A 17,095-nucleotide genomic window follows, 5' to 3' on the forward strand; every position below is an offset into this window, starting at 1 on the left:
ACAGTCAAAAAGATCCAAACTGTAATGAGTGATTAGCAAAAAATTTTGCTATACTCAGAAAGTGAATTCAGTGAAACTGAAAATGTATCAAAATAAAGTAGGGAAGAGTCCGTACTTTTACCAAGTTATAATTGCTGTCTAGCTTCTAAACAGGACACTGTGTCCTGAATGGCAGGTGTATTCCCTCAGTATTTGAGTTGTGGTCCTTTTAAGGGGGACAGTTTGAATGCATTGTTAAATGCTCAGGGGGGTTCTCATCCATGCAGGGGGAAAAGTTCCAGGGTAGTCTGCCTAGAGCATTGAGGACTGTTTTTTAGTACTCTCTGGATTGCTAAATCCCTATTAGGGATACAGAATTTCAGACATTCACAGAGTTTTGGGTGGAAGGAGCCTCAAAACCCTGATTACAAGGTCTTTGAGAGTGAGAGAGAAAGTGAGAGTGAGAGAGTGAGCTTCTGGGCAGTGCCCACTGTGCCCTAGCACCTGAGCTAACTCTCGTGCAGAGTGCACTCATCAATGCCCAGGACCAGACTGCGGTCGTAGGAAGAATATGACATTTGGGATGACTTAGAGATGAGCCTTCACTGTGTTTAGTAATAGTTTCTCTGAAAAACTACTTGTCCCATGTCACTACACACTATAACTTGTATGTTTGCATTAGGAGGGATGCACTGAGCCTGTGCCCACTTCACCAGTCCAGCATACCTCAGTTACCTCACTCCAAGTAACAGAATGGGGTCCAGCTGAGCACCTAGTGCAGACCTAATGCTTGCTTTAACTCTGTCTTTTTCCTACCACAAGACCAGGCCATAGATCTCCATAATACTAGTCTGCTCCTGGTTGCCATGGGAGATGGATTGCTGGTAAGGGAGCCAGAACACTGACCCCTTCACTGGTTGCTATAGCATGTTCCTTTATTTGTTTACCCTTAGCAACAACACTTCTCTTCCTTTTCTTGGTGAGTTAACCTTTTGTAGCAGTGTTACTTCATACCCCGTAGTACCATTACAGGTCCAGGTTCTTTGGAATACGCCAGAACCAACATGTACCCCTTTGAAAAGCTTCAGACTAGGTTTACAATGGTTATGATAACTTTACTGTAGAAAGGCATTGTGGCAGTACAAAATGAATAGTGCATTCCCCTAATCCTAACTAAGATAACAAAGTGACCCAAGCATAGCGCCATAAGGTGAGAGTCCACATAGGCATTGTCTTTGACTTGGAAGCTGCCAGTGGCTCCTGGTGTCTTCACATCTTCTCTACAGCAGTCCCTGATGGGCGATTGCTAAAATCACTACTTCTACTGAATTCTCCAATGCTAGTGGGCCTGAAAAAATCAAAAAGCCTAGTAACTAGGTTGAAAGTGCGTAACCTTTTCCCCAGCCTGGGCCATCTCCTGGGAAACAACTAAATGCATTTCAATTTGCCTACAAGGTGGACACCTGTGTATAGGATGGAGTGAGCTCAGGACTGAGCAACAGTGGGTGAGTTGTGAAAACCTCCCCCTTGGGACCCCTGAAGCCAGCGGGGAGCCCCAAAACCACAGAGCGGGACTGGTATGGTGATGGTGCCCCCTAACTAATTTGGCAAATGTGAACCAGACTATGCACGATTTTGTATTGTGAAGATAAGCTGTATTTTCTCCGTTTGTCTGTTTTTGCAAAAAAAAAAAAAAGTACTGTTTGATTTTACCAACACAGCTGGGTGATGACCCCAGGCTACCTTATATCCCACTTCAAAGATATAAACATACTGTATAAAAAGCTAATAGATTGGATCATGGAATGATGATGATGATGCAGGAGGCAATACACCCACTAAGGTAGCAAAGATCAGAAAATATTTCTACTAGAAAATAAATATACAGGATTTAATCTCTGCACAGTACATATCCTAGCTGGTGTGCATGCAATGTCTTAAGTTCTAAAAACTATTTTAAGACTAATTAAAGAATGTTTTCTTCTTCCTCCAGAGGTCTTGTGGATGAAGTCAGTCTAAAGGTATCTACAGGCCTCAAAAAATGATTTATGATTTAAAATGTGACAGTAAAACGTGTACTACATTGATGTTCAGAAAATATATAGTTGTACTCAACATATATGGAACAACATAACATTTTTTCTCAAATTTCTACAAAAGAAGCAGAGAATACATAAAATCAGAGCATTGAATGAGTCCACGGATTAAAAAGCCAAACTGTCTGCTGAGGATCCCTTCTGTATTGATCTTTTCGCTTAACCTGAAAACCCAGGACACAAGTGGAAACTTTGCAAGAGTTTCTTTAGTGCCCTGCTTTTATCACAGTAGAGATTATGAATTTACAGAAGGCTGGATCTGATTTCACAAGGAAGTACAGAAAATATTTGACAGCTGTAGAACTTTTTACAGAAACGGAAAGCTTTATAAATTTCATATACAATTTATTACCAGACATGAAGTCGGTAACAGCTCTGGATATCGCAGATGATAAATTCCTTTTTTAGATTCCTACTCAATTATTAAAAAGCAATACAAATATTTAATTCCTTTCTTTCACTATAGCTTAATGTTAAACCATATTAAAAACAAATGTTTTTCCTGCATAGGACACAACAGACTTTGAAAGCGTTGTTTTAGTAGAGTTTGGTTACATTTTTTTTTTACTTTTGACTGTAATATGCCTCTTTGAAAGTAAGGAAAACTGCACTACGAGTTACAATAATTCATCTTATTTATTTTCCACTTAAATACTCCCCTTATGGTACTTGTGCACAAAATGATCACACTTCAGTAGAAAGAAGAAAAGTTTAAAAATATAAATATTTTATGTGAACCATTCCCATGTTAGTACTTCTATTTACTGAACACACTTTATTCCAGTAGATTAAGGTAAGTCATGTTTATTTCCTTTTTGCACTTCATGGTAAATAAAAATGCTTTGACCAAAGAATTCTGCTAACTTTTAGAGAACGTATAATGCACATTTTTTAATTTTAGTGTGCACTTCCCATTTTAACATACTTGTTTCTGTATATTATTATTATTTCTATTATTATACATTATAATTTTTTCAAAATAATTATAATAATAATAATAATAATAATAATACACAGCATGCACATTTCAGTGTGCATTTGAAAAAAGACTGCAAACAGGCAGGTACCATTAGTTTATTGCAGAAGAGACACAAAATGTCTCTTCTGCACTAAAGAGCCTGAGTGCTTGCATTTTTTTCTATGGGTTAATTCTACTTTAAAGTGGTTGTAAAGTCAGAGGGTTTTTTTATCTTAAAAGGTAACTCCACTTTCATGGAAAAAAAATAATAGCAAATAAAGAAAAAACAATAAAGCATATACAATTACAGCAAAAATCATATTGTAATTGAATGTTATTAAAAATGACCTTTCCTTTTCAATCCATAGCTGTTGTAATTTTCTGAAAATGCAATGCAATATGGCTACTTGGAGCTGTTCTGTACAGAACACGCCCCAGAAACATAATTTTGGGGCTGTGTGATTGGCTCACCAATTTTCCCAGAAGTCTGCCTAAAAATACAAGTCAGATTTCTGGCATCCCCTGCATCAAAAATGTCATTTTTGGTGAGATACTCCCAATAGGAACACGTCTAAAGGGATGCAGGTCCAGCAGATTTCCTCATTAGAGCCCTGCAACTGCCACAGCTGACAGATAATTATGAACCCACTCCCATTTTACCCACTCAGCACAGAGGCACAGAGGAACAAACAATGATTTCTTCAGAATAACAAAAGGTAGGAATCTGCAACAAGGTTTGTTAAAATCCTTGTAATGTACAGAGATCACCCAGAGGGGAATGTTTTTTTCTCAACGAAAGTGGAGGTACGCTTTAATGCATTCTATGCATTAAGATAAAAATCCTTCAGTGTGCAGCAGCCTCCCTAATACTTACCTGAGCCCCATCTCTATTCAGCGATGTTGCAGGAGTGTGTCAGTTGCCCAAAACTCTCCCTCCTCATTGGCTGAGATGGCAGTGCAGCGACATTGGCTCCAGCTGCTGTCAATCAAATTTATTGAGCCAATGAGGAGAGAGAGGGGACGGGACTTGGCTGGGCCATGGCTCTGTGTCTGGTTAGACACAGGGAGCTCCGGCTCGGCTCGGGTGCCCTCATAGCAAGCTGCTTGCTTTGAGGGCACTCAACAGGAGGGAAGGACCAGGAGTGCCAAAGAGGGACCCAAGAAGAGGAGGATCTGGGCTGCTCTGTGCAAAACCACTGCACAGAGCAGGTAAGTATAAATGTGTAATAGTTTTAACAAAAAAAAAAACTTTAAAGGCCCGTACACACTATAAGAAAATAGGGCAAACATGTTCATCCAAAGAATTTTCGTACCATTTTCGTAAAGTGTGTACACAACTTTCGACAGCTGTTTCTGAATTTACATGCAAAAATTTTTGGAGGGACAAACTCCAAAATTTTTCTCGTAAGGAAAAAAATTAACAATTTTTTCAATTAATTCAATTTCAATTTCAAATAATTTCAAAATTAATTAAATTTTCCTTTAATGGGTACTGTTTTCGTACAATTTTTTTACAAGAAAAATAAGAAAAAAGACTGCGGATGATCAGAAGCAAACAAAAAAAAAGCTTTTGTCGTAAGAGAATTTTCATAAAAATGTTTGTTCGTCGAGTCTGATTTGCTTTGAAACAACGAGGAAACTTGGACGATCGTTCGCCCGATTTTCTTATGGTGTGTACCCCAATTTTAGTTTTCTGTCGTTTCCAGCAACTTACAAAGCACCTGGTGTTTGTCAACATTAGCAGGTTGGCAAGCAGCCAAGATCATGTTCTTCTGTGGACAATGTGGGCTATGTGGGACTTTAAATGAGACACTGGCAGGTATGCCCAGCGTCTCCATCCCTGTATCGGAAAAAACAAATTGAAAAGGATTAAAAGAGGTGCATGGAAGCCAGCCAGCCCCGTCTGATGTACTCACCCTCCAGTCTGCCACCAACCAAGTAGACCTGTCTCTATAAATAAAGAACAGGGGTTTAGTTGACACAAATTTGCAAACGCATGTGTAAGCTGCAGAGCCACGACACGGCACCCTGTTTTATCTGCAGTCCCTAACACTTTTAAATTTGAGTGTCTCCACTCTGGGAGCACATGGCTGCTAATGGGTGGATAGGAGGCAGGTGGGAGGGAGCAGCCCAAACTTCCCCCAACCCACTTCCATCCACGACTGGTATGGTCTCTTTTAATCCTTTTCAATTTGTTTTTTCAGATCATGTTCTTCTTACAAGGAAAAGGGGAAAAGAGTTGTGATTTCAATACTTTGGAATTTAATTCCTTTACAATACCTATAGCTAGAGAGGTGAAATACAAACTTGTTTTAAAGTGCTTTTACTGCTTGCTCAGAATATGTAAATACTTTCATGTGCATAGTCTGGACACAGCTTCACATTAAGTCAAACTTTTACATTTCTAATGTGTTATGCCCTATGTACTTGACATTTCAGACTTCTTGATGGTAAAGTTAGGAAATAAATATTTCACATAAAATTGGAATGCTTTGTGTGCCAGGGAAAGTGATCTGAAGAGGACAAAATAGGCTTTTATGTAAAAAGAGAACATTTAGCGAGGAGGCTGAAAATTTATGTTGCTGGAAGGTATTGTAGAGAAAACTCAGAAATTGAAAAATATTCTTTGCAAAGAGCAAGTACTTACTCCTCAAAATATCGCTGGCATCTGCAAGAAGGTAATACTGTAATTCTGTGCAGTGTTTATTAACCACTTAAGCCCCGGAGGATTTTCCTGCTAAACGACCAGGGGGTATTTTGCGATTCGGCACTGCGTGACTTTAACGGACAATTGCGCGGTCATGCAACGCTGTACCTAAACGAATTTGACGTCCTTTTTTTCCCACAAACAGAGCTGTCTTTTTGTGTTATTTGATCACCTGTGCGATTTTTACTTTTTGCGCTATAAACAAAAAAAGAGCGTAAATTTTGCAAAAATAACAATATTTTTCACATTTTTTTATATGAAATTCCCCCAAAAAAAATGTAAAAATCAAAATTTTTTAACATTTTCGGCCAATTTGTTTTATCCTACCTATGTTTGGTAAAAAAAATCGCAAAAAGCGTATTTTTATTGGTTTGCGCAAAAGTTATCGCGTTTACTAACAAAGGGAAAGATTTTTGTCATTTTTGTTGTTTTTTTTTTAACGCGTAATGGCGGCGATCTGCGATTTTTTTGCAGTACTGCGACATTGCGGCGGACAGATCGGACCCTTGACTGAAATTTTTGACACTTTTGGGGGTACCAGTGACATTTCTACAGTAATCAGTGCTATATATATGCACTGTTACTGTAAAAATACACTGGTAGTGAAGGGGTTAACTTTATTTGGGAGGGAGGGGCTGTGTGTGTCCCTAGGGGCGTGCTTTCTACTGTGATTGGCTGTGGCTTGAGGTGAAAGGACACTGATCAACAGATCTACATAGTAGATCTGTCTGATCAGTGTTTTAACACCGAGGAGAATGACAGGCCTGACTTTCTCCCTCTCCCCCGACGATCGCCGAGTGAGCGGCGGACATCGGGTCCGCCGGTCACACGCGCGGGGGGGTCCGTGACCGCGCGGGAGCGGGAGCGCGCCTCCGGCGGCGCGCGCTCGCTCCCCAGACCCTCCCAGGCTAGTGACGTTAATTAACGTCACTCTGCCTGGCAGGGGCTGACCGCCGCAGTAAATTTACTTGCGGCGGTCGGCAAGCGGTTAAGCAGAGGTTTTTAGCAAGTAATTAGACATAAATCCTAAATGGATGACATTTACTTTTCTAAGCTGTGTGTCATAATCAGTTGGGAGCAGAAAATCCTAGGAGAAGCACATCAAAAAAAAAAAAAAAACCCTGCTATGTAGAGACAGTTGGCAGTCTCAGCCTGGACCCCTGTCAGGCCATGCCCCCAATGCATTTCACTCTTTCCAGGATGGAGTGAAATGCGTTGGAGGCATGGCCTTGTGGGGGTCCAGGCTGAGACTGCCAATTGTGTATCCACAACAGGTCTTGTTCGAATGTGCAGCTTCAGGGACCTTCAGCTCTTATTTGTTATTGTCTGGAGTGTGGGTGGGCTCCTTCCCAGCCAGCACTCACAGCAGCAGGCACAGGACTACACTCCCTAGCAGCCTGAGTGGCTCACATACACACCATGATTATCATATTCAGTTGCTATGTTTTTTACTGTCTATGAATTACTATTTTCTCTTTTTTTTTTATCAGTGCTGCAGATGCCCTCCAGATTTTTTCAGTCAATATTGCTCTGGACCAGTTTCCTGCCAATGGTGGAATATGCCTGCGCAATGTGTGTTGACTCAGTACCATATTGTCTCAATCAGGAGCCCATGTATCCAGATGACTGAACGGGAACTGCCTGAACAACAATCTTTATGGCAGGATTGCTAGGTATTATTTTAATGACACTTCAATACGTCTTCTAAAGGCGCCTGTGTTGCATATAACTGCACCCGGATACCATTCATTCTAAATGGAATGTAACACAAATTTGGCACCTGTGTTGCACCATAAAACACTGTATTGCATTACTGTGCATTATGGTGAGCTGTGCTGCTAAAAATGGCGGATGCACCATTGCCTGTGAATTTTGATGCATTAGACATTCAAATGGATGGACTGTTTGATGCAACACAAAATAACAGGCATTACCATACATAAGATAAACACAAAGAACAAAAGAACCCCCTGTGGGTGGGACTATGTAGGCTACCACACATGCAATTTGTATAAAAAATATAGTTTTATTCAATACATTAAAAAAAATAGGTAGTTTGACAAATCATGTGTCTGCTTACAAGTATATACAATACAAATGGACATAAGGGTAAATTTATGCTGAATACATTAAATATTAAAATAAAAAACAATGGCCTGCAAAGAGTGTTGATCACAGATGTAAATATAACATAGTGGAAATCCTAAAAACCCAATGTGTTTCAGGTGGGATCACCTTTCCACAGGGGCAGTGGCAGCTGGTGAAGTTTTCAGATGGTGGGGCGCAAGACCCCACCCTTCCATTTTGACCCCTCCCATTTCTCAGAAGCCCCACCCCTTATAGACTCCACCCATTTTGTCCCCTGTATTTTGCTTGCGTGAACAAATTCTCCCAATATATCACATATTAAGGGGTCCATCAGTACTAACAAAAAAGGAAAAAAGTGGAAAGCCACAAGCACAAATAGCAGTACCACGGACACAGAATTAGGAAATTATGTAAATAGAGGTGTCCTGGTAAACCCCTTCACTCACAGCGGTGTCAATTGTACAGCGCAAATGAGTGATACTCCTAATGGTAAAAGGCATATAGAAAAAACAGGGACAACCAGAACCAAAGAGGGGGAAGGCCCTAAAGCACCATATAAGAGTAAATGGGGTATAAATGAAATAGTTCCCTAACAAAAAATACTGGCACAGAAATATATCAAAATGATAATAATTTATTAGAAATATACAATGTAATCCAATGGATTACATTGTATATTTCTAATAAATTATTGTTGCAACCATCACTATGCCTACAGTAGTGAGTTTTGTTAAATGCTCTATGGAATTTTAAGGACAACCAAAGTAAGTCTAAAAGCCCCCAGCAAAATCGATTAAAATCTCACATGATTAAAACTAATACACTAAGGAACCACTAAATAACACAAAGAGATTTCACAATGAGTTGTATATAAATGCTGGGCAGGATTCTTAAAATCATTTCTAGTCCACAGCTTTGAAGTTCTTAATTGTAGCTTGCTTTAATCGAATGGGACATCCAACACATTTCAAACTTTCTAAATCAATTTCTTCCTCAGGGATCTAATGCCACCCTGCAAAAAAAAAAAAAAAGAAATTCCAAATAATATGCCATTTAGAGGAAGTAATTCAACTCCATCAATTAATCTAATTTCATATAATACTTACAACAACAACAACAGTCCTATTGCTTTCCAGTGTGTCAGTCTCACTCTTGCTTCCCAGATTACATTTTTCTCCCATGCAAGGACCACATATACTCATGAATCAATAGGACACTATTAGGAGGACCTTCATCAAAGAAACACAATTATCTATACAAGAATAGGGTCCTTGTTGTTTAATAATTTTAAGACCATTATAAAACAGAACACAATATAAGGGGCACAAAGAAATAAAAAAAAAAAGTCCTAAAAGAGTAGGGATGCAGCCACTGAAACTTTTCATATCAAAACCCTGAAAGTGCATCTGCTGATTAACAATTTGCAGACCGCCCACCATACATTTACTGAAGCAGGGCGGCTGCTCTGTGGCAGATCACGTACCTAGTATGTGATCTGATACTTCCGGGTCTGGGGCGCGCCCACGTGCTGCGGGTGATTCGCTTTCGCTGTGATCACTCACTGAGGGAGCCAAACGGCGGGTATCACGGACTCTCCGATTACACAAGACACATGCAGAACGACAATCTGCCTATATAAACAAGGCAGATTGTTGTTCTGTGAGCAGGAATGGTATTGATTCTGTGTTTCTGCCAGGCAGGAACACAGATCTTTGCCTTCCCCTAGTAAACGCACCTCCACCACACTGAGTAAGCACAGGCTAGGCACACATTTAACCCTTTGATCGCCCCTAATGTTAACCCCTTCCCAGCCAGTGTCATTAGTACAGTAACAGTGCATATTTTTAGCACTAATCACTGTATTAGTATCACTGGTGCCCAAAAAGTGTCAAAAGTGTCAGTTAGGTGTCTGATTTGTCCACCACAATATTGCAGTCCCACTATAAGTCGCTGATCGCCACCATTACCAGTAAAAAAAATTTAGTTTGTAACCTTTGCGGAAATTAATCAATATAGGCTTTTTGGGATTTTTTATTTTTTTTTTTACCAAAAATATGTAGCAGAATACATATTGGCCTAAATAAATGAAGAATTTACATTTTTTTTTTACATTTTTTTTTTATTGGATATGTTTCATAGCAGAAAGTAAAAAAAATAAAATATATATATATATATTATTTCAAAATTGTCAGCCTTTTTTTGTATAATGCAAAAAAATAAAAACCACAGAGTTTATCAAATTTGATCAAAAGAAAGTTCTATTTGTGGGGAAAAAGGGCTAAAAATGTATTTGGGTACAGTGTCGCACGGCTGTGCAATTGACAAAGTAACGCAGTGCCGTATCACAAAAAGTGGCCTGGTCATGAAGGGGGGTAAATCTTACGGAGGTCATTTGGTTAAACTGAATTAGTCACTTACATTCAAAATCAGCATCCAAAGGGCAAACAGCTTTTTTGGGCAGAGAAGAGACAGGAATGAATTTGCAACAAATTTTGTTCAAATCCCCAACAAAGTGGAGTTACTCTTTAACCTGTTCCCGTCTGGCCTATAGTCAAATGATGGCTGGGCAGGAGCTCTCTTGTTCTGGGTGGACATCATGACATCCTCCCAGATTGCGCCTTGTGCATGCTCCACAGACACAGCAGATTAAAAATCAGTGTACCATTCCACTGCCGGTACCATGTGGTTATTGTAACCAACCACAGCAGATCACATGACAATTGTATACAATGGATGGCTTCCATTCGAGCCATTCATTGTGTACATTTGTGTTGCTTACTGCGATTGGTCTTAGTGATCACATGGCACAGGCAGGGCTAATCACAGCCCATCTGTACCATGTGATTACCTGTGGCAAATCACAGCTAATCACAAAGTAAACACTGAATGAATCAATTTCATTCAGGAAAAATGGTTGTTTATAAAAGTGAAATTGACTTGACATGTTTGGTATCTGTCTACTCAATGCAACCCCATGTTTTAAATTTTACAAAAAAAAAAAAAATGGGTACAAAATTGTGTTTGTTTACACTAAAATGAATTTTAGTGTACTTTTCCCTGAAAATATGTATTTGATAAATAGCTGTGCAAAGATGTGACATACAAAATTGCACCTGCACTATTTTATTCTCCAGGGTCTCTGCTTACAGAAAATATATACTTTTTGGAGAGGGGGTTACAGTAATTTCTAGCAAAAAAATGCAGATTTTAACATCTGTGCAAAAAAAAAAGAAAACTTTGTCCTGGTAGACAAGTGCTTAAGGGTTTTTTATACATGGGATAAATAAATATAATTGTAATAAAGAAAAGTAAATTAGGATACACACGTTATGTTAACTGTAGTCTTAATTTAGTTTCAAGTGTATTTTTGATGAAATGTTAAATTAAATTATTGAATACTACATAGGTGTAGTATTTATATTTTTAAAAACAAAATTAATGCCTAACTACTTCAATACCGGACACTTTCACCCCCTTCCTGTCCAGGCCAATTTTCCGCTTTCAGCACTGTAACAATTTGAATGACAATTGCGCGGCCATGCAGCACTGTACCCATATAACATTTTTATAATTCTTTCACACAAAAAGAGCTTTCTGTTGGGGGTATTTAATTGCCACTGGGTTTTTTGTTTTTTTTGCTAAATAAACAAAAAAAAGACTGAAAAGTTTGAAAAAAAACTGCGTTTTTCTTAGTTTCTGTTATGAAATTTTGCAAATAAAAAATCGTTCTTCATAAATTTAGGCCAAAATGTATACTGCTACATTTCTTTGCTGAAAATAACCCCAAGCAGTGTATGTTATTTAGTCTGTAGGAAAGTTATAGAGACCACAAACTATGGTATATATCTGAAAATCGATCAATCCTGATATACTGACTGCCTATCTAATTTCTTGAGGCCCAAAAATGGCTCCCCAAATATCCCCCAAATTACCCCTTTTTGAAAAGTAGACAGTCCAAGGTATTTAGTAAGAGCCATGCTGAGTATTTTTAAGTGAAATTTTTTTGTCACCATTTTTTGGAATACAAAGAAATAAAAAAATAGATTTTTATTCTTAAATACTGTCATTAGTGCACTACAGAGACATCATATGACTGATGTGTGGTGGTGATCAAGGACACTGATTGGTGACAGTTTGTTAAAAAAAAAAAATGTTTAATAATTTTTTTTATATTTTTTTAAATGTTTTAACTATTTATTTTTTTACTATATTTTTACTACTCTGGGAAGGTAATCAGGGTTTTTTTTTTTTTTTTTACCCACTATGGTTGTTTAAAAGCTTTTACAGAATTTCCTATATATGGTGGCCTTAGAATTATTATCACTCTGACGTTCGGGATGACACCTCACATGTGTGGCCCAGTTGATTATTACATAGACAAACATACAGACAGCAAACATGTGCTGGAATAACTGCATCCTCAGTTACACTAGCCAAGGAATGACGGCTGTGACCCCAAAAGTGACGTAACACACGCTGCCGCTGCTTCCGGTCATTATTCACAGGAGAGATTGGGGAACAAGTTCCTCTTACTTTAACTGAGAGCCGCCGGATCACTTTTAGCAGAAAGCCCTTCACAGGTTCTTAAAGCCAGTATCAAGCTCACAGCAGCAGCAGCAGCTGCGAGCTTGATTCAAACCACTTGTCTACCATGCTGCCTATAAATGTACCTTGGTAAACAAGTGGTTAAAGTGTTAGTAAATGTTTAAAAAAAAAAAACATTGCAAGGTAAAAGCATAATGTGCTAGTATTGTTTCATACTAGCACAAATATGAAGGACTTACCTTGTCACCTCTGCAGAGGCTTCTATCTTCATCCAGTCTTCCTTCCAGGTTCACGGGCTGCTGCTGCTTAAATGGCCGAGGTGCACTGATGTTACAGCCATGGCGCAGGGCTCCAAAGGAGCAGCATGGGTATGCCGTTCCTTCAGAATGCATCCCCTGGTGACATCACCGGATACTGCTCCCTAGAATATCTCCTAAACGATGCACATTTTGGAGATATTCATTTAACCTTCAGGTAAGCTTTATTATAAGCTTACCTGTAGGTAAAAATAATAATACTGCATTTACTTCCACTTTAACCTCCCTGGCGGTAAACCCGAGCGTGGCTCGGGTGGAATTTCAGTGCCATTAGCGGTAACCCCGAGCCACACTCGGGGTACCGCCAGGGAGAAATCGCTGGATCCTGGAAAAGGTTACTTACCTTGTCGGATCCCGCCATGTATTCCGGCAGTGTACGGCGGGTGGATCTTCCGACTGATGCTGTGTGCTCCGGCTTCCGTTCCATGCGAACGTCGCGTCGCAGGGGGGTGGAACCGGCGGCAAATTCAAAAAGTTAAACACACTGATACATTGTAATCCTATTGGATGACTTTACTAAATAAAATAAATTGACATTAGTTTGTCCCCCAGTGCCCTTGCCTGCAGTTTTACGGTACTTTATATATATATAGATTATATACTTTAACTTATTTATAGTTATTTATTATATTATAGTTTATGATTTTGTGTTTCAAACTTACTTGTACCCGAGATGTTATAAAGAAGAACGCACAGTAAAAAAAAATCATATGTAAATAGTTGGTTTGGGCTGCTCGTCCTTAAGAATTATATGCAAAATAATGGTACCGCTATTAGCACCTAAAATCTGAAATAATCATACCGCCAGGGAGGTTAGAGTGGAAGAAAACTTCCATTTCTGATTTGTACCCATAGGTAAGCCTATGATAAGGCTTACCTATAGGTATTGTAAATATCTCCTAAACGTTCACTGTTTAGGAGATATTTACCATTTATGCAACCAATGATATAATGGGCATATGCGTGCTGAAGGAACAGCCGCCCGGGCCATTCCTTCAGAGCCCTGTGCCATAAATGGCGGCTCCCCCGTGCATGCACGGGAGTGACATCATAGCGACTCTGGCCAATCACACAGCCAGAGTCCACGGAAGACGGGTGAAGATGGAAGCAGCCTCCAGCAGTGACATTGCATCGCTAAAATGCTTTATTTTCAAGTAAATTTAACATAATGTGCTAGTATGCATTGTATACTAGCATACTATGCTTTTACCTTGCAGGTAAGAAGAATAAAAACTCACCCAGCGTTTACAACTGCTTTAAATCTGACATTTCTGTTGTGTTTTAGACCTCTGGATCAAAGTTCCCACTATACTTGCTAATCTGCCACAGTAATTTAGGTTTACTGGCCCAATCATTTTTTTCAAGTTAAACCAAAATAATTTTCTCTCAGTTCGTAGCTCTGCATAATTGAAGTGCTGATTTTGCAATTAAAAAAACGGTGCATTAATATACAGCATACGCCATGGGATTTAATATAAATTCATAATTCTAAAATGGAACCTGCCATTTCTTCAGGTCATAGTTCAATAAATACAATTTTCTTGAAAACAGGTGAAATGCTACCATACATGTTGTGCTTCCAAAAGCCTTTCTAAAAATAATATAACATAAAATAAAATGAACACAGTTGTATATATTTTTTTTTTTTTTATGCCACTTTCCAAATTTAAATATTTTTGAAATGTGGATCATTAATGAGCGACTGTTCTTTAAAAGTCTGTATAATTATAATAATGATATATTTGTAATAACATACCTCTGATAATTCCAATTTTGACTAGTTGCGGACATCGGGCATGCAGCACACGCCCCCACTTCATTAAAGGGCGCAGGGTGTTTGTAGTGTGCCCCTGCTCTCCCTCCCCACATGTGTTGGCCATTTCCAGCTGTCAAAAGAAATGACATCCAGGAATTGCGGAGTTAACAGGGATTGTAAAGGCAGAACGTTTTTTTCTTCTATCTTAATGCATTCTATGCATTAAGTTAAAAACAAAAAAAAACTTCTGTGTGCAGCAGCTTCTTTCAGCCCCCCTAATACTAACCTGAGCCCAACTCCAGCGATGTTGCAGGAGTGTCTAAGCTACCCGGGACTCCCCTCCTCATTGGATAAAACAGCAGCAGGGCACAACGTGATTGGCTCCAACTGCTGTCAATGAAAATCATTTAGTCAATTAGCAGAGAGAAGGGCAGGGCCAGGTCACGGCTCTGTGTCTGAATGGAAACAGGGAGCTGTGACTCAGCTTGGATGCCCCCATAGCAAGCTGCTTGCTGTGGGGGCACTGAACAGGAGGGAGGAGCCAGGAGCACAGAAGAGGGACCCGAGAAGAGGAGGATCCAGGCTGCTCTGTGCAAAACTACCTGCACAGAGCAGGTAAGTATAAAAAGAGAGTTATTTTTTATTTATTTTTTTCTTAAACAAAACTTTACAATCACTTTAATACAACAGTTGATGTTAAAAAAAGGCCTTCTGATAGAGTCAGAGAATTTAACTAAGCTTCCTGTGCCATTAAAATGATGCAGGATACTGTCAGAGGTGGCATGTGCCACATTAACAGAACATAAAGACCTGTTGCAGGCAGGCCCGGATTGGCTAATCGGGAGCACCAGGATGATTCCCGGTGGGCTGGTGGCCTTTGAGGGCCGTTGACTGACATATCACCGCGCATGAGCCGCCGCCGCTCGAGAAAGGCTATACACGTTCGCTATTCCCGGGAAATGCTGAATGTATATGAGCTTTTCCGGGGGTGGAGCATGCGGTGTCTTCAGGTGATTACTGGGTAACCCCATTGCTGCTGCAGGTTAGTCCTGTGCAGTCCCATTGCTGGTGTATTCAGCTGAGTGCAGGTTAGTGCCACTGCTGGTGTGTGCATGTGAGCGATAAGTAGCCTTATTACTAGTGTCTGCTGGTAAATATTGGGTAATCCTATTGCTGGTGTCTGCTTGTAAATACTGAATAATCTCATTGCAGCTATCTCAATGTGTTTACTGGATAGCCCAGTTGCTGGTGTCTACAAGTGAGTACTGGGTAGCCCCATTGCTGGTGTTTGCAGGTAATTACTGAGTAGCCCTATTGCCAGTGTTTGCAGGTGATTATTGGGTAGCCCTGGTAGTCCACCTGCTGGTGTGTGCAGGTGAGTACTGGGTAGCCCTACCTGCTGTTGTCTGCAGGAGGGTACTGTGTAATCCCACTGCTGTTGGCTGAAGGTGAGTAATTGGTAGCCCCCCTGTTTGTGTCTATAGGTAATGCTAGGTAGGGGTAACACTGGGCAATAGGCAGGTCTCATTAAAGAGGGTAGTTGCCGTGTATATGGGTTACAAGCACACCAAACATATTGAAATCTGCAATTACAATGTAATTGGAAAGCAGTTCAAGGTTCAGCAATTACAGTATGTGTCTATTACCTCACAGCAGCCAATCATATCTCAGTTTACTGTTCCACACTCAGAGACCAATTATGATATTAGCTCTTTACACCTTGCCCCTGCCTGACTGGATACGTAAACTTTATCATTTTGCAATATTTCATATTTATATAAAGAGTTTGATTGGCCAAAACTTTTGCGCAATGACGTGTTGGCGCCGGGCGGCGCCATTTTTAAATCTAAGGCGCCTCAGGAACAGGTAAGTGAGACTCCTCCATCCCTAAGCCTAATCCCTCTATTATACCCGAATATCTTGTCCATGCCCTTTCTGTCTATACTTATAGGGGGGTCAGTGGAGGGGTCAGTGTAGGGTGGTCAGAGTGTGGGGGGGGGTCAGTGTAGGTGTCAGTGTAGGGGGGTCAGTGTGGGGGGGGGGGTCAGTGTAGGTGTTAGTGTAAGGGGGTCAGTGGAGGGGTCAGTGTGTGGGGGGTCAGTGTAGGTGTCAATGTAGGGGGGTCAGTGGAGGGGTCAGTGTGTGGGGGGGTCAGTGTAGGTGTCAGTGTAGGGGGAGTCAGTGTAGGGGGTCAGTGGAGGTGTCAGTGTGGGGAGGGGTCAGTGTAGGGGGGTATTTGCACTGAATTGGAAATGATGATATTTTTTGAAAAATACAATGAATTACAAGGCTGTAGAGAACGGTGCGCCATTGCAAACATATATTCTGAGTTTTTAATTACATTATTTTAATATAGTCAGTCATGAACTAAAGTGGGCCGATCTAAGGCATGAAACTCCAGGGCTGAAAATGAGTCCCACTCCGGCCCTGGTTGCAGATCTATCTATGCCACCTTTGCCAGTTTATTTTTCAGAGGGAAAAAGAAACTACGGCAGGTCTGCATCTGACTAACAGAGGGAGTGTGGTAGTTTTCCATTTATAAAACTGCCGCATATTCCTGCCAGGTGTGATCTTGTTGTATGGGATGTGAGCTGTCGCATCCCTCTTTTTGCCTGTGTAGTGAATACATTACACAAGCAGAGCTTGCAG

Source organism: Pelophylax lessonae (assembly GCF_965119305.1).
Source record: "Pelophylax lessonae genome assembly, chromosome: 2".
In the NCBI taxonomy this organism is placed as follows: domain Eukaryota; kingdom Metazoa; phylum Chordata; class Amphibia; order Anura; family Ranidae; genus Pelophylax; species Pelophylax lessonae.